This window comes from Ranitomeya imitator, chromosome 3, assembly GCF_032444005.1.
Source record: "Ranitomeya imitator isolate aRanImi1 chromosome 3, aRanImi1.pri, whole genome shotgun sequence".
NCBI classification, from domain to species: domain Eukaryota; kingdom Metazoa; phylum Chordata; class Amphibia; order Anura; family Dendrobatidae; genus Ranitomeya; species Ranitomeya imitator.
The window spans coordinates 29,315,890-29,334,767 of record NC_091284.1 but is presented as its reverse complement, the minus strand read 5'-3'; the positions used below and the strand labels follow the sequence as shown (position 1 = coordinate 29,334,767).

The 18,878-nt window shown below is 46.1% G+C and overlaps 1 protein-coding gene across 1 annotated transcript in view; it reads left to right on the top strand.

Moving 5' to 3' along the window:
* The first annotated feature begins 743 nt into the window (after window positions 1-743).
* ACP6 (acid phosphatase 6, lysophosphatidic) overlaps window positions 744-18,878 on the top strand; it is a 55,928-nt gene continuing 37,793 nt past the window's right edge. Inside the window, exon 1 of the mRNA XM_069760658.1 lies at window positions 744-882. The gene's annotated coding sequence lies outside the window, so the exon portion shown is untranslated. The remainder of the gene's footprint in view (window positions 883-18,878) is intronic.

Below are 18,878 nucleotides of genomic sequence, written 5' to 3'. Positions count from 1 at the left end.
CCCGGCAAGGAGAAGGTGTGGAAGGGCGCATGGGGGAACACAGGAATGTGATGCCCCCTAGCGCCCTCTAAAGCAGGGAGGTGTGATGAGGGAACAGCCGCCATCTTGGAACAGGCATACTAACAGATTGGCGTGACTTCATTTTGTCTCCTGGTCACAGGTCTGCAGCGAGGAGTGCTTCTGGCCCCCACCTTTTCTAATGAATAAAGTTCCTATTAGTATGGTAACGGGCTGAGCTCAGTGTAAACTGTAGAAGGTACTTCAAAGCTCAATGCTTGGGGGCTTAATTAAAGCATGCATGTCAAGTGGCCACCAGATACACATCTATTATGGCCGTCCAGTCGAACCGTCTCCAACGTGGAATTGTGAATTATGGACGCATCGTCCGAGGTACCGGCTCATAAAAAATATTCCCCTCGCCCTAAAGAAATTGCGCATCTAACCGTGTGACTCCCGTGTCCGTGGGAGGCCTGAAACCCAAGATATAGAGATCAGCCTCTCACAGGGACCGAATGGGTCCAGGTTTGATCCCAGTACGACCGGCAGAACAAACCACAGGCGCTGGTACTGCCCGTGTGCTGATCCGATCATCCTGAGGGAAGTTATCCCATCTATTAGATATTGGAATAAATCTTGCAGGGAGGCAGAGGGGGTGGAGATTGCTGAGCCCACCCAGCTGCAGGTGGGGGGCACAGCCAGGTTTAAGAAGAGCTGAAGGTCACTGAGAGACTGTGACTCCACAGAAGATGATGATATCTTAAGGAACAGGGTGTGCCAGCCAGAGGGGAGCAAGCACACGCTTTCTGGGGGCTGCCCGGCAACTAAGTTTTGGACCTGCGGAATGCTGCGCCCCCCCGGCTTCCACAAGCGACCTTCAACCTGGTAAATTGACCTCCAGCTTTATACCTTTAAGCCTTGTATTATTATTGTTATATTGTACTCTGACTGTAACTCTTGATATATTGTGATTGTATATTTCTTGTAATTATCTAGTGCGCCCTTAAGGCAATTAAATCATAAATTAATTTTGGGCTGATCCTTTTACTCTGATTGCGAATCTTAGAATACCCAGTGTGGGTAACAGTGCAGTCTCCCCGGCGGCCATTTGCTCTAGGTGCAGTTCCTTTACTGACCTGAGAGACAAAGGGGGCGCCGGAGAGCTGTACTTGTGTAGTGATGTCACGGATTGGTGACGTGGGAGGAAGGGTTAATCCTTCACAGCTCTTTTTTAGTTATTAAACTGCTGCCGCCCCGTGCTTGTTATGGGCCATTAGGCAGATTTTTTTTTTTTTTTTTTTTTTTACAATAAACTGGTCTTCACATTGAAGCAATTTAGACGAGGCTGCGATATGACGCCATTTTCCTCTCACAGAGCGACATGTCGTGTTCCTGAGATCCGTATAAACGAGATTTAACTTAAATGAGCCTCGATGGCTAAAAAAAAAAAAAAACTACTGCAACTGCGAGGAACAGAACAGGTGGAGAGCAAATATAGCAAGGAAATGTTTAATAATAATCTGGCCCTGCGGCCCAGGGCTAATATGGCGATATGTGGTGTCCTCTGAGCTCGGAGACGACGAGCACCTGTCAGAAGACCGAGCGTCGGGGGAATTCGGCAGGGAACTGTTCAAGTTGTGGTGTCAAAACAGGGCAAACACAAGTGATGGAGGCCGCCGATTTACACAGGAATGTAATTGAGAATTAAAGGGGTTGTCCATTTAGGGAGTATAGATGTCATAGAGGAGAAGGGGAATGAAAATCCTTGCTGGAGCTGTAGCAAAGGATATGTCAGCTCCAGCCACTTTAACCCCTTAACGACCCCTGATACGCCTTTTAACGTCGGCAGATAAGGGTACTTAAACCACAGCGCCATTAATTAACGGCATGGAAAAGTGTATAGAGCCCACCTGAGTCAGAATTCCTCTGGGGTCTCAGTTGCCGGGGGCAGCCGAGACCCCAGAGAACATGATTCGGGTCGGTTTTTACCGACCCCGGGTTGCAATCGCCAGTAAATAACCATTTACCGGCGGCCGCTTTAAAAAAAACGCGATTTCTCATTTAATTTCTCTGTCCTCCGATGTGATCGCACATCAGAGGACAGAGAAATGGGGTCCCCGATAGCCCCGGATACTCACCCGTCTCCCCCGATACTCCTCTTGTCTCCCGATGGGCACCGCCATCTTTTTCCAGGAAAAAAATGGTGGGCGCAGGCGCAGTGCCCCCGCCGGCCGGCACCTGGAAGATCTTTGGGTCTCGGCTGCCGGGGGTAGCCGAGACCCCAAAGAACATGATCGGGGTCGGTTTTTACCAACCCCTGTTTTGTGATCGCCGGTAAATAACCGTTTACCGGCGACCACAAAAAGAAAAAACGGCGTGTCATTCTCTGTCCTCTGATGTGGTAGGGCTAGGGTTAGTGTTGGGGCTAAAGTTAGGGTTAGGGCTAAGGTTGGGGCTAAAGATAGGGTTAGGGTTGGGGCTAAAGTTAGGGTTAGGGTTGGGGCTAAAGTTAGGGTTAGAGTTGGGATTAGGGTTAGGGTTGGGATTAGGGTGTGGATTAGTGTTAGGGTTGGTATTAGGGTTAAGGTTGGCATTAGGGTTACGTGTGGGATTAGGGTTAAGGTTAGGGTTAGGTTTGAGGTTAGGGTTGGGATTATGATTAGGGGTGTGTTGGGTTTAGGGATTTAATTAGGGTTAGGCTTGGGATTAGGGGTGTTTTGGCATTAGGGCTGTGATTAGGGTTATGGTTAGGGTTCGGATTAGGGGTGTTTTGGGGTTAGGGTTTTGATTAGGGTTATGGATTGGGTTGGGATTAGCGTTAGGGGTGTGTTGGGGTTGCAATTGGAGTTAGAATTGGGGGGTTTCCACTGTTTAGGTACATCAGGGACAGCCAATTTTCCAAACGAGACAATTTTGCGTTCAAAAAGTAAATTGGTGCTCCCTCCCTTCTGAGCTTTGCCGTATGCCCAAACAGTGGTTTACCCCCACATATGGGGCATCAGTGTACTCAGGGCTGATTGGACAACAACTTTTGGGGTCCAGTTTTTCCTGTTACCCTTGCGAAAGTAAAAAAATTGGGGGCTAAAGGAAGTGCGGCGGCGTCTAAAAATCACTAAAATTGACAAATCTCCGGGCCCGGATGGGATACACCCTCGAGTACTGCAGGAATTAAGTACAGTCATTGATAGACCATTATTTTTAATCTTTAAAGACTCCATAATAACAGGGTCTGTGCCACAGGACTGGCGTATAGCAAATGTGGTGCCAATATTCAAAAAGGGAACAAAAACTGAACTCGGAAACTATAGGCCAGTAAGCTTAACCTCTACTGTGGGTAAAATCCTGGAGGGCATTCTAAGGGACGCTATACTGGAGTATCTGAAGAGGAATAACCTCATGACCCAGTATCAGCACAGGTTTACTAGGGACCGTTCATGTCAGACTAATTTGATCAGTTTCTATGAAGAGGTAAGTTCCGGATTGGACCAAGGGAACACAGTGGATGTAGTGTATATGGACTTTTCAAAAGCTTTTGATACGGTGCCACACAAAAGGTTGATACATAAAATGAGAATAATGGGGATAGGGGAAAATATGTGCAAGTGGGTTGAGAGCTGGCTCAGGGATAGGAAACAAAGGGTGGTTATTAATGGAGCACACTCGGACTGGGTAGCGGTTAGCAGTGGGGTACCACAGGGGTCAGTATTGGGCCCTCTTCTTTTTAACATATTTATTAATGACCTTGTAGGGGGCATTCAGAGTAGAATTTCAATATTTGCAGATGACACTAAACTCTGCAGGGTAATCAATACAGAGGAGGACAATTTTATATTACAGGATGATTTATGTAAACTAGAAGCTTGGGCTGATAAATGGCAAATGAGCTTTAATGGGGATAAATGTAAGGTCATGCACTTGGGTAGAAGTAATAAGATGTATAATTATGTGCTTAATTCTAAAACTCTGGGCAAAACCGTCAATGAAAAAGACCTGGGTGTATGGGTGGATGACAAACTTAAATTCAGTGGCCAGTGTCAGGCAGCTGCTACAAAGGCAAATAAAATAATGGGATGCATTAAAAGAGGCATAGATGCTCATGAGGAGAATATAATTTTACCTCTATACAAGTCACTAGTTCGACCACACTTAGAATACTGTGCACAGTTCTGGTCTCCGGTGTATAAGAAAGACATAGCTGAACTGGAGCGGGTGCAGAGAAGAGCGACCAAGGTTATTAGAGGACTGGGGGGTCTGCAATACCAAGATAGGTTATTACACTTGGGGCTATTTAGTTTGGAAAAACGAAGACTAAGGGGTGATCTTATTTTAATGTATAAATATATGAGGGGACAGTACAAAGACCTTTCTGATGATCTTTTTAATCATAGACCTGAAACAGGGACAAGGGGGCATCCTCTGCGGTTGGAGGAAAAAAGGTTTAAGCATAATAACAGACGCGGATTCTTTACTGTAAGAGCAGTGAGACTATGGAACTCTCTGCCGTGTGATGTTGTAATGAGTGATTCATTACTTAAATTTAAGAGGGGACTGGATACCTTTCTGGAAAAGTATAATGTTACAGGGTATATACACTAGATTCCTTGATAGGGCGTTGATCCAGGGAACTAGTCTGATTGCCGTATGTGGAGTCGGGAAGGAATTTTTTTCCCCAATGTGGAGCTTACTCTTTGCACATGGAGTTTTTTTGCCTTCTTCTGGATCAACATGTTAGGGCATGTTAGGTTAGGCTATGGGTTGAACTAGATGGACATATAGTCTTCCTTCAACCTTAATAACTATGTAACTATGTAAAAAATCATTTTTGTGGGGAAAAAAATGATTTTTTTTATTTTCAAGGCTCTGCATCAAACTTCTGTGAAGCACTTGGGTCTTGAAAATGATCACGACATATCTAGATAAGTTCCTTGGGGCCCTGATGTGTGCCCAAACAGTGGACCGCCCACATATGGGGAATCGGCGTACTCAGAACAAATTGGACAACAAATTTTGGGGTCCAATTTCTCATGTTACCCTTGGGAAAATAAAAAATTGGGGGCTAAAAAAATCATTTTTGTGGAAAAAAATATATATATATTTTTACAACTCTGCATTATAAACTTCTGTGAAGCACTTGGGAGTTCAAAGTGCTCACCACACATATAGATAAGTTCCTTGGGGTTCAGATTCCAAAATGGGGTCACTTGTGGGGGGTTTCTACTGTTTAGGTACATCAGGGGTCTGCAAACGCAACATAATGCCCGCAGACCATTCTATCAAAGTCTGCATTCCAAAACGGCGCGCCTTCCCTTCCGAGCTCTGCCATGCGCCCAAACAGTGCCCCCCCCCCACATATGGGGTATCAGCGTACTCAGCATAAATTGCACAATAAATTTTGGGGTCCAATTTCTCCTGTTACCCTTGTGAAAGTAAAAATCTGGGAGTGAAAAGATAATTTTTGTGGAAAAAATATGATTTTTTTATTTTCATGGCTCTACATTATAAACTTCTTTGAAGCAGTTGGGGGTTCATAGTGCTCCAAATGCAGAAGAAGAGAGAGGAACACACTCACCGATCAGGTAAAATCCAATCCTTTATTCAAGCATGGACAAACTTAGCAGGGAGGGGAGTGGAGGATGACGGACGACGGCCGTTTCACGCTGACGAGCGCTTCTACGGGTCCCGGTGAGTGCGTTCCTCTCTCTTCTTCTGCATTTGGATATTTATTGTCTTGTTTTCTTGGATACTGCACCACCGAGGTTGTCGGCAGGAACCTCAACCTCTAGCATTACCTGGCTATCTGACATGGCGATCTAAGTTGTTGCAGCTGTGCAGAGGTGCTTTTTTCTTTTTCTTGGTTCATAGTGCTCACCACACATCTAGATAAGCTCTTTGGGGGGTCTAGTTTCCAAAATGGGGTCTCTTGTGGGGGGTTTCTACTGTTTAGGTACATCAGGAGCTCTGCAAATGCAACATGACGCCTGCAGACCATTCCATTAAAGTCTGCATTTTAAAAAGTCACTACTTCCCTTCCGAGCCCCGATGTGTGCCCAAACAGTGGTCTCCCCCACACACGGGGTATCAGCATACTCAGGACAAACTGGTCAACAGATTTTGAGGTCTAATTTCTCCACACTCACCACACATCTCACCACACATCTAGATAAGTTCCTTAATGGGTTCAGTTTCCAAAATGGGGTCACTTGTGGGGGGTTTCCACTGTTTAGGCACATCAGGGCTCTCCAAACACGACATGGCGTCCGATCTCAATTCCAGCCAATTCTACATTGAAAAAGTCAAACGGAACTCCTTCTCTTCCAAGCTCTGCCATGCGCCCAAACTGTAGTTTACCCCCCACATATGGGGTATCGGCGTACTCAGGACAAATTGCACAACAACTTTTCAGGTCTAATTTCTCCTGTTACCCTTGTGAAAAAAAAGATTTGGGGGCGAAATAGATTTAGCAAAGTGAGGCCCAACTTTCTGAACAGAGCGAGGATAGGAAAGGTAACTTTGCGGTCAACACAAAACCCTACAAAAACCACGCAAAGGGGGCAAAAAGACCCTCCGCACCGAACTAACGGCACGGAGGTACACCCTCTGCGTCCCAGAGCTTCCAGCAAGCAGAAAAAAACAAATTGACAAGCTGGACAGAAAAAAAACAGCAAACAAATAGCAAAGAGGAACTTAGCTATGCAGAGCAGCAGGCCACAGGAACGATCCAGGAGGAAACAGGTCCAATACTAGAACATTGACTGGAGGCCAGGATCAAAGCACTAGGTGGAGTTAAATAGAGCAGCACCTAACGACTTCACCACATTACCTGAGGAAGGAAACTCAGAAGCCGCAGTACCACTTTCCTCCACCAACGGAAGCTCACAGAGAGAACCAGCCGAAGTACCACTTGTGACCACAGGAGGGAGCTCTGCCACAGAATTCACAACAGTACCCCCCCTTGAGGAGGGGTCACCGAACCCTCACCAGAGCTCCCAGGACGACCAGGATGAGCCATATGAAAGGCATGAACAAGATCGGGAGCATGGACATCAGAGGCAAAGACCCAGGAATTATCTTCCTGAGCATAACCCTTCCACTTAACCAGATACTGGAGTTTCCGCCTTGAAACACGAGAATCCAAAATCTTCTCCACAATATACTCCAACTCCCCCTCCACCAAAACCGGGGCAGGAGGATCAACAGATGGAACCATAGGTGCCACGTATCTCCGCAACAATGACCTATGGAATACGTTATGTATGGAAAAAGAATCTGGAAGGGTCAGACGAAAAGACACAGGATTAAGAACCTCAGAAATCCTATACGGACCAATAAAACGAGGTTTAAACTTAGGAGAGGAAACCTTCATAGGAATATGACGAGAAGATAACCAAACCAAGTCCCCAACCCGAAGTCGGGGACCCACACAGCGTCTGCGATTAGCGAAACGTTGAGCCTTCTCCTGGGACAAAGTCAAATTGTCCACTACATGAGTCCAAATCTGCTGCAACCTGTCCACCACAGTATCCACACCAGGACAGTCCGAAGACTCAACCTGCCCTGAAGAGAAACGAGGATGGAACCCAGAGTTGCAGAAAAACGGTGAAACCAAGGTAGCTGAGCTGGCCCGATTATTAAGGACGAACTCAGCCAAAGGCAAAAAGGACACCCAGTCATCCTGATCAGCAGAAACAAAGCATCTCAGATATGTTTCCAAGGTCTGATTGGTTCGTTCGGTCTGGCCATTAGTCTGAGGATGGAAAGCCGAGGAAAAAGACAAGTCAATGCCCATCCTATCACAAAAGGCTCGCCAAAACCTCGAAACAAACTGGGAACCTCTGTCAGAAACGATATTCTCTGGAATGCCATGTAAACGAACCACATGCTGGAAGAACAATGGCACCAAATCAGAGGAGGAAGGCAATTTAGACAAGGGTACCAAATGGACCATCTTAGAAAAGCGATCACAGACCACCCAAATGACCGACATCTTTTGAGAGACGGGAAGATCTGAAATAAAATCCATAGAGATATGTGTCCAAGGCCTCTTCGGGACCGGCAAGGGCAAAAGCAACCCACTGGCACGAGAACAGCAGGGCTTAGCCCGAGCACAAATCCCACAGGACTGCACAAAAGTACGCACATCCCGCGACAGAGATGGCCACCAAAAGGATCTAGCCACTAACTCTCTGGTACCAAAGATTCCAGGATGACCAGCCAACACCGAACAATGAACCTCAGAGACAACTTTATTCGTCCACCTATCAGGGACAAACAGTTTCTCCGCTGGGCAACGATCAGGTTTATTAGCCTGAAATTTTTGCTGCACCCGTCACAAATCAGGGGAGATGGCAGACACAATTACTCCCTCTTTGAGGATACCCGCCTGCTCAGATACACCCGGAGAGTCGGGCACAAAACTCCTAGACAGAGCATTCGCCTTCACATTTTTAGAGCCCGGAAGGTATGAAATCACAAAGTCAAAACGGGCAAAAAACAACGACCAACGAGCTTGTCTAGGATTCAACCGCTTGGCGGACTAGAGATAAGTCAAGTTCTTATGATCAGTCAAGACCACCACGCGATGCTTAGCTCCTTCAAGCCAATGACGCCACTCCTCGAATGCCCACTTCATGGCCAGCAACTCTCGATTGCCCACATCATAATTTCGCTCAGCAGGCGAAAACTTCCTGGATAAGAAGGCGCATGGTTTCATCACCGAGCAATCAGAACTTCTCTGCGACAAAACAGCCCCTGCTCCAATCTCAGAAGCATCAACCTCGACCTGGAACGGAAGCAAAACATCTGGTTGACACAACACAGGGGCAGAAGAAAAACGACGCTTCAACTCTTGAAAAGCTTCCACAGCAGCAGAAGACCAATTGACCAAATCAGCACCTTTCTTGGTCAAATCGGTCAATGGTTTAGCAATACTAGAAAAATTGCAGATGAAGCGACGATAAAAATTAGCAAAGCCCAGGAACTTTTGCAGACTTTTCAGAGATGTCGGCTGAGTCCAATTATGGATGGCTTGGACCTTAACAGGGTCCATCTCGATAGTAGAAGGGGAAAAGATGAACCCCAAAAATGAAACCTTCTGAACACCAAAGAGACACTTTGATCCCTTCACAAACAAAGAATTAGCACGCAGGACCTGAAACACCGTTCTGACCTGCTTCACATGAGACTCCCAATCATCCGAGAAGATCAAAATGTCATCCAAGTACACAATCAGGAATTTATCCAGGTACTCTCGGAAGATGTCATGCATAAAGGACTGAAACACTGATGGAGCATTGGCAAGTCCGAATGGCATTACTAGATACTCAAAATGGCCCTCGGGCGTATTAAATGCAGTTTTCCACTCATCGCCTCGCTTAATACGCACAAGATTATACGCACCACGAAGATCTATCTTGGTGAACCAACTAGCCCCCTTAATCCGAGCAAACAAATCAGATAACAATGGCAAGGGGTACTGAAATTTAACCGTGATCTTATTTAGAAGGCGGTAATCTATACAAGGTCTCAGTGAACCATCCTTCTTGGCTACAAAAAAGAACCCTGCTCCTAATGGCGACGATGACGGGCGAATATGCCCCTTCTCCAAAGACTCCTTCACATAACTCCGCATAGCGGCGTGCTCAGGCACAGATTTACGCTCGCGCAAGCGTCGACCGATCTGAATGGCCAAAGACATAGACTCATTCAGACCAGCAGGCATAGGAAATCCCACCATGACATCCTTTAGGGCTTCAGAGAGACCTTTTCTGAAAATAGCTGCGAGCGCACCTTCATTCCAATGAGTGAGTACGGACCACTTTCTAAATTTCTGACAATATACCTCTATTTCATCCTGACCCTGACACAGAGCCAGCAAATTCTTCTCTGCCTGATCCACAGAATTAGGCTCATCGTACAGCAATCCGAGCACCAGGAAAAATGCATCGATATTACTTAATGCAGGATCTCCTGATGCAAGAGAAAATGCCCAGTCATGAGGGTCGCCACGCAAAAAATAAATAACGATCCTAACTTGTTGAACTGGGTCACCAGAGGAGCGAGGTTTCAAAGCCAGAAATAGTTTACAATTATTTTTGAAACTCAGAAATTTAGTTCTATCTCCAAAAAACAAATCAGGAATAGGAATTCTCGGTTCTAACATAGAATTCTGAACCACAAAGTCTTGAATATTTTGTACTCTTGCCGAGAGCTGATCCACACATGAAGACAGACCTTTAATGTCCATTGCTACACCTGTGTCCTGAACCACCCAAATGTCTAGGGGAAAAAAAAGGCAAAACACAGTGCAAAGAAAAAAAAAATGGTCTCTGAACTTCTTTTTTCCCTCTATTGGGAATCATTAGTACTTTTGGCCTCCAGTACTGTTATGAAAGGTAATTCAGTACCACAATGGACATAGAGGTCAGCGCACATACAGTGAACTGGCAATAACCCAAAAAACAAGAACGAGCTCTGAGACGTGGGAACTCTGTTGACCGCAATCCCTAATCCTCTCCAACCACACTAAAGGCAGCCGTGGATTGCGCCTAACGCTCCCTATTCAACTCGGCACGGCCTGAGAAACTAGCTAGCCTGAAGATAGAAAATAAGCCTACCTTGCCTCAGAGAAATACCCCAAAGGAAAAGGCAGCCCCCACATATAATGACTGTGAGTTAAGATGAAAAGACAAACGTAGAGATGAAATAGATTTAGCAAAGTGAGGCCCAACTTTCTGAACAGAGCGAGGATAGGAAAGGTAACTTTGCGGTCAACACAAAACCCTACAAAAACCACGCAAAGGGGGCAAAAAGACCCTCCGCACCGAACTAACGGCACGGAGGTACACCCTCTGCGTCCCAGAGCTTCCAGCAAGCAGAAAAAAACAAATTGACAAGCTGGACAGAAAAAAAAGCAAACAAATAGCAAAGAGGAAGGAACTTAGCTATGCAGAGCAGCAGGCCACAGGAACGATCCAGGAGGAGACAGGTCCAATACTAGAACATTGACTGGAGGCCAGGATCAAAGCACTAGGTCGAGTTAAATAGAGCAGCACCTAACGACTTCACATCACCTGAGGAAGGAAACTCAGAAGCCGCAGTACCACTTTCCTCCACCAACGGAAGCTCACAGAGAGAACCAGCCGAAGTACCACTTGTGACCACAGGAGGGAGCTCTGCCACAGAATTCACAACACTTGTGGCCAGACCAACTTCTAACCCTTTTTGTAGGAATTCTAGTATGGCAGTAAGAGGGACTCCCTCACTTATTTTGGCGCATGAGGATGACAGGAATTTTTTCCATATTTTCTGGTCTGGTCGTAATTGATTTCCTACTTTGTAGAAGGGTAGATACCAGCCCCAGAGAAAAACCCCTATTTTCTAATAGCTCCCTCTCAAATGCTAGGCTGTCAAGTGTAAACTAGCAACCTGCGGATGTTGACCTGGACCCTGGGAGAGGAGGTTTGGGAGATCTTTGGGAGAGAGGTCTGGAGATAGACATCCTCATCATCCAAGAAAACCATGCCTTCTTCGGCCAGAACGAACCTATTAAGATTACATGAGCCCTGTCCTCCTGAATCTTTCTCAGAACTGCTGGAATAAGAGCAATTTGGGGAAAGGCATACGCTAGTTGATGGTGCCAAGGAATCAGAAACGCGTCTAGTGATACGGGGCTCCCCAATGGTGTTATGGAGCAAAAGGTGTCTACCTTTTAGTTTAGGTTGTTCGCGAAGAGGTCTATGCTTGGTACACCCCACCTTTGTGAGATTCGGATGAACACTGCCTGGTTCAATTCCCATTCCCCTTGTTTTAGATGGGAACGACTCCAAAAATCCGCTCTGTAATTGTGTATCCCCTTTATATGAAGGCCTGACAGAGACTGAAGATTGCCTTCGGCTATGTGGAAGATTGATTTGGTCACTTCCATCAGACGCTGAGAGCAGGTACCCCCCTGGTGATTCAGGTACACTACCACTACTCTGTTGTCTGACATAAGACTGACATGGTGGGAGTGAAGGGGATCTAGTCGCTGGAGACATATCTCCAAACCCCGGCCCCCCATGTTATAGCCAGTCAAACCTCCCAATTGCTACACCCAGAAACCACTCTAACCTTATTAATATTCCCTGCATGCCTTCTGTCTCTTTGAATTGTGCCCTTTGGAATTCTCGCTCTGTGTGTAATAAACTCTCCTTCATTCATGACTTCTTCCTTTCTAATTCTCTTAATCTCCTGGCTCTTACTGAAACCTGGATCCAGCAGTCAGACACCACCGCTGCTGCTGCTCTTTCATATGGTGGACTACACTTTTCTCATACCCCAAGATCAGACAACAGAGCAGGTGGAGGCGTTGGTCTGCTCCTTTCACCCAAATGTACCTTCCAAGTTATTCCCCAAGTACCCTCACTTGCCTTCCCTTCCTTTGAGGTCCATGTGGTCAGACTCTACGTCCCCTTCTCCATGCGAGTGGCGGTGGTGTATCGTCCTCCCGGCCCCTCTCATCAGTTCCTTGATCACTTTGCCACCTGGCTTCCACACTTTCTCTCCTGTGACACCCCCACCCTTATCATGGGTGATTTCAACATCCCCATTGCCTCTCCCCTCTCCCCATCTGCTTCTCACCTTTTATCGCTATCCTCCTCTTTCGGCCTCTTGCAGCATACTAACTCTCCAACACATGAAGATGGAAACTCCCTTGACTTGGTCTTCTCCCGGCTTTGCTCAGTGGATGATTTCACAAACTCCCCTCTCCCGCTCTCTGACCACAACATTCTTTCATTCTCTATCAAGAACTGCCATCCCGCTCAGGTCACCCCCACTTTCCACACTTATAGAAAAATACAGGCCATTAACACCCAGAAACTTATGAAGAACTTGCAGTCCTCATTGGCCCCAATCTCCTCCATCTCATGTCCTGACTCTGCTCTGAAGCATTACAATGAAACCCTGCAAAGTGCTCTGGATGAAGCTGCTCCTCCTATACATAAAACAACTCGGCACAGACGGCAACAACCATGGCACACGCTGCAAACACGTTTCCTGCAGCGGTGCTCCAGGTGCGCAGAACGTCTGTGGAGAAAATCTAATCTACCCGAAGATTTCATCCATTATAAGTTCATGCTAAAGACATACAATTCTGCCCTTCACCTCTCCAAACAAACCTACTTCAACATCCTCATCACCTCCCTGTCCAATAACCCTAAACGTCTCTTTGACACGTTCCAGTCCCTACTCAACCCAAGAGAGCAGGCCCCAACCACGGATCTCCGTGCTGACGATCTGGCCAATTACTTCAAAGAAAAAATTGACCACATTCGACAGGAAATCATCTCCCAATCTCTTCATACCATGCACTGTCCTCCCTCCCCCACTGCATCTAGTTCACTCTCTGACTTTGAAGCAGTTACAGAAGAAGTAAGCAGGCTCCTTGCATCTTCTCGCCCGACCACTTGCACCAGTGACCCCATTCCGTCACATCTCCTCCAGTCCCTTTCCCCGGCTGTCACCTCTCACCTAACAAAAATATTCAACCTTTCCCTCACTTCCGGTATTTTTCCCTCCTCATTTAAGCATGCCATCATACATCCATTACTTAAAAAACCATCCCTCGATCAAAACTGTGCCGCTAATTATAGACCTGTCTCTAATATTCCCTTCATCTCTAAACTCCTCGAACCCCTGGTCCACTCCCGTCTTACCCGCTATCTCTCAGATAACTCTCTTCTCGACCCTCTTCAATCTGGCTTCCGCTCTTTACACTCTACTGAAACTGCCCTCACTAAAGTCTCTAATGACCTACTAACAGCTAAATCTAATGGTCACTACTCCATGCTAATTCTCTTGGATCTCTCCGCAGCTTTCGATACTGTGGATCATCAGCTCCTCCTCACTATGCTCCGCTCCATCGGCCTCAAGGACACCGTTCTCTCCTGGTTCTCCTCCTATCTCTCTGACCGATCCTTCACTGTATGTTTTGCTGGTTCCTCCTCCTCTCACCTTCCCCTTACTGTTGGGGTTCCTCAAGGATCAGTCCTAGGCCCCCTCCTCTTCTCGTTGTATACTGCCCCTATTGGACAAACAATCAGTAGATTTGGTTTCCAGTACCATCTCTATGCTGACGACACCCAATTATACACTTCTTCTCCTGATATCACACTGACCTTTTTAGAAAACACCAGTGATTGTCTTACCGCTGTCTCTAACATCATGTCCTCCCTCTATCTGAAACTTAACCTGTCAAAAACTGAACTCCTCGTGTTCTCTCCCTCTACTAACCTACCTTTGCCTGACATTGCCATCTCCGTGTGCGGTTCCACCATTACTCCAAAGCAACATGCCCGCTGCCTTGGGGTCATCCTTGATTCTGACCTTTCATTCACCCCCTACATCCGATCACTGGCTCGCTCTTCTTACCTGCATCTCAAAAACATTTCTAGAATTCGCCCTTTTCTTACTTTCGACTCTGCAAAAACTCTTACTGTTTCACTTATTCATTCTCGTCCGGACTATTGTAACTCTCTACTAATCGGCCTCCCTCTTACCAAACTTTCCCCGCTCCAATCTGTCCTGAATGCTGCAGCCAGGATCATATTCCTCACCAACCGTTACACCGATGCCTCTACCTTGTGCCAGTCATTACACTGGCTACCCATCCACTCCAGAATCCAGTACAAAACTACTACCCTCATCCACAAAGCACTCCATGGCTCAGCACCACCCTACATCTCCTCCCTGGTATCAGTCTACCACCCTACCCGTGCCCTCCGCTCCGCTAATGACCTCAGGTTAGCATCCTCAATAATCAGAACCTCCCACTCCCGTCTCCAAGACTTTACACGTGCTGCGCCGATTCTTTGGAATGCACTACCTAGGTTAATACGATTAATCCCCAATCCCCACAGTTTTAAGCGTACCCTAAAAACTCATTTGTTCAGACTGTCCTACCGCCTCAATGCATTAACCTAACGATCCCTGTGTGGCCTATTTATAAAAAAAAAAAAAAAACTATCAGGTTCCTCGCATCATGTTCTCATTCACTTTATGCAGTTAATAGCCCTCTGTGTCTGTACTGCGACATACTTAGGCAGTTAACTGGTTCATGCAGCTTTACATGAACACCTGAGCCTTACACTATGGCCGGTCCGAATAACTTAAGCAATTGTTACCATCCACCTCTCGTGTCTCCCCTTTTCCCCATAGTTTGTAAGCTGGCGAGCAGGGCCCTCATTCCTCCTGGTATCTGTTTTGAACTGTATTTCTGTTATGCTGTAATGTCTATTGTCTGTACAAGTCCCCTCTATAATTTGTAAAGCGCTGCGGAATATGTTGGCGCTATATAAATAAAAATTATTATTATTATTATTATTATCTAGGAACTCTAAGAGTGCAAACTTGACTGCCAGCAGTTCCTTCATTTTGGAAGATACCTTCTCCAGGCTCGGTGGCCAAGTCCTTTGAGCTAATAGGTCGTTCAGATGTGCCCCCCACTCACTGGGGCTCGCGTCTGTAGTTACTACTTTTGAGACCGGGGTTACCCAGGGGACTCCTTGAGAAAGAATGTTTTGCAACATCCACCAATCTAGTGAGAGAATTGTGTTTGGAGATAAACTAAATATAAACTAAGAAAGAAACAGTAGGCCCTAACAAATGGGAGTACACCACAAAGCAGAAATGTCAAAACACAGCTTTATTATACAAGTATGCAAAAGACAGAGGACACATTGAAAACATTTAAAAAAGGGGAAGAAACATAACCCCATACTAACACAGGCCTAGAATGAGGCCAAAAAACCCACACCTGCCCAAAAAGGGTACAATGCACATGCCTATGAACTGACCATAACCTAAATACCAGCATGATAATACGGCACACATAACCCAGTCAGTCCCATATAATGAAGCAACACACAGGGACTAAATATCATGGGACAGCGAAGCATGACCTACCAGGCTAATAAGCCATAATGGCCACACGTGCGATGGTTAAGTCAGCACATATATGCAGCCGTGCCGGCGGTGGACTCAGCGCACAAAAGGCAAGTAAACCACTAATATGTAGTCCAATAACCACCACAAACGCACAGACCGCCTAGAATAAATGAGCCCTGTAAGAGATGTAGAAAGGACCCAAAAATATCAGAACAGGACAAGAGGGCATGTGGACCCTAAGAGGGAGAAGGTGCGGGCAGCAGGCACCCAACGCGTATCGCCACGCACTGGTGGCTTCGTCAGGGGTGATGCCTGCAAGCCCCGCTCTTTGCTTATATATCATATAATTGGTAAATTACCAAGAAGCAGCTGTGTGGCTACTCCATGCGGCGCTCTCAGTAGAGCATCTCAGTTTGTCCATGGGATCTTTCAGGACCCCCATGTCCTTGAATGGAAGGGCATATTTTTTAGATGCCTTAGCGATGGCAACATCTAGTTTAGGGGCTTTTTCCCAGAAGTAGCAAGATTCGTCATCCAATGGGTATTTTCTTTATGGCGTAACGCCTTTCTTATAGGCTTTTTCCACTCTTTTTTAATCAATGCTAGAATTCTCTCATTAAGAGGAAAGGCTCTCCTCTTTTTTTTGCTCGAGACCCCCAAACATAATGTCCTCTACCGATCTTTTTGGGTGATGGTCCGTTAGCCCCATAGTGCTCCTAACTGCTTTAACGAGGCTGTCCGTCTCTTCTAGAGGAAAACAGCTACGACCCTCAGAGGAAGATGAAGAAGAGGAAGAATTAGATGTATCCGAGTCCACCTCTTCGCTATCCGTATCACTGGACTCAGGAGTTGGGGATCTGTGCATGGTCTTTCTTCGCTTTTTCCCCCCTTTTAGGGATTTAAAAGTATCTTCCACCTGATTTTTTTATCAGGGTTTTGAGGTCTGCTGCGATGGGTAAGCCCTTCGGACACTGTCTGTGGTATGCATGGCTACAAAGCCTCATCTCCCAAGTAGAAGGAAGATCCTCTCTACCGAGGGCGCATACTTTATGCTTAGTTTTGCCTGAGCTTTTCTTCCCCTATAGTAAGAAGAGACAAATATACATATATATCCTTACTATCACTGACTTTCACGGAGATCACTTACCACCTTATGGACCCATAAATACCGGTTGGGGATGATCTGCGTCTGTCATCAGCTTATCCCTTGTGCCGGGCGCTGTACTGGACTCCTTGCTATGTAGTGATCCTGAGCGTCCTTTACCGGTAACATCCTGGTGTCCTTTCTGTGGCCGTCGCTTTTGCTGCTGCGGTGATCTGGATAGGGGTGATGCGTGTCCCAGATCGCTCATGTCAGGGGAACGCTGGTCAAGCTCCATGAGAAGCGCTGACCTAAGGTATGCTTTCCCTTTAGTAGCGGTGATTCCCACCCGCACTATTTATATCCGCGCATGCGCAGTAAATGCCGCCCGCTCCATGTGAGATTGTGCCTCCAATCCCGCGCATGCGCATTGACGAATTTCCGTCATGCAAAGCGCGAAATCACGTTCCTGATCCCGTGCGTGCGCAGACGAACAACGCTGCCCACAAGATGGCGCCACGTATCATTGCACGTGTACGCTGGTTCCCGGAACCCCCGGGGCTTCAGCCGGCCGACTGATGCTTGGGGAAGCAGTGCGCTAATCCCTCATCCACAGAGGGACCCCCCTTGGATGCTGCTTCTTACCTGGAGAGGTGGCCGCGATCTCCTTGCCACCTCTCCTCGCGCACCCTAGAGGCCCACTACCCCCAAAAGTGGCGCCTTGGGTCACCACACCAGCCGAGGCAGGGGGACTCCTGCTGCCTGAATCGGATTGATTGGCCCCGAACTCCCACGATGACGTTCACCTTCTGTAGGTCTCCCATCAAGGACAGGAAACCAAATTATGCGGGAGAGAGGTACCGCGTTTTTATCTGTAGGTTTCCTGTCCTTGGTGGGCAGATCCTCTCTCTCTCCGTGGTGCCGTCAAGGGCGTCAGAGAAATGGCAGTTACCAGGAACAGTGGAGGTCAACATAAAGTCTGGAAGACAAAGCAAAATTTCAGTGAGAGCTGCTCTTGAGATTGCTAGAGAGGTAAATCAGAACCCCTGCGTAACTTTAAAAGACCTTCAGAAAGATTTAGCAGACTCTGGAGTTGTGGTACATTGTTCTGCTGTTCAGAGACATCAGCACAAATATGCCCATGAATGGCAGCGCTTCCCAGGACTCACATTCAAAGATGATATTTCATATTTTTTTATTTCATAACTTAAAATAGAAGAGATACAACGCGTTTCGGATACAGTATATATCCTTCTTCAGGTATCATAAAAACACAGTACAAATCCTACTAGTATAAAATTCAATTACACTTATATATAGTATCACACCTTTTATCCCAGTCTCAGAAACTTGATTTGGGGTGTGGACCAAGTTCAGGAAAACACCCACTAATTGATACAGCCTTGTTAACATTGATGCAAGAAAGAGAGAGAAAAAAAAATATAATAAAAATAAATAAAAAAATAAAAAAAATATATCAAAGGGAAAAAAAAAAAAAAACACAAGAAGAAAAAAAAAAAATCACAAAAAATAAATAAATAAATAAATATATTTTTTTTATTTATTTTTATTATATTTTTTTTTCTCTCTCTTTCTTGCATCAATGTTAACAAGGCTGTATCAATCAGTGGGTGTTTTCCTGAACTTGGTCCACACCCCAAATCAAGTTTCTGAGACTGGGATAAAAGGTGTGATACTATATATAAGTGTAATTGAATTTTATACTAGTAGGATTTGTACTGTGTTTTTATGATACCTGAAGAAGGATATATACTGTATCCGAAACGCGTTGTATCTCTTCTATTTTAAGTTATGAAATAAAAAAAATATGAAATATCATCTTTGAATGTGAGTCCTGGGAAGCGCTGCCATTCAT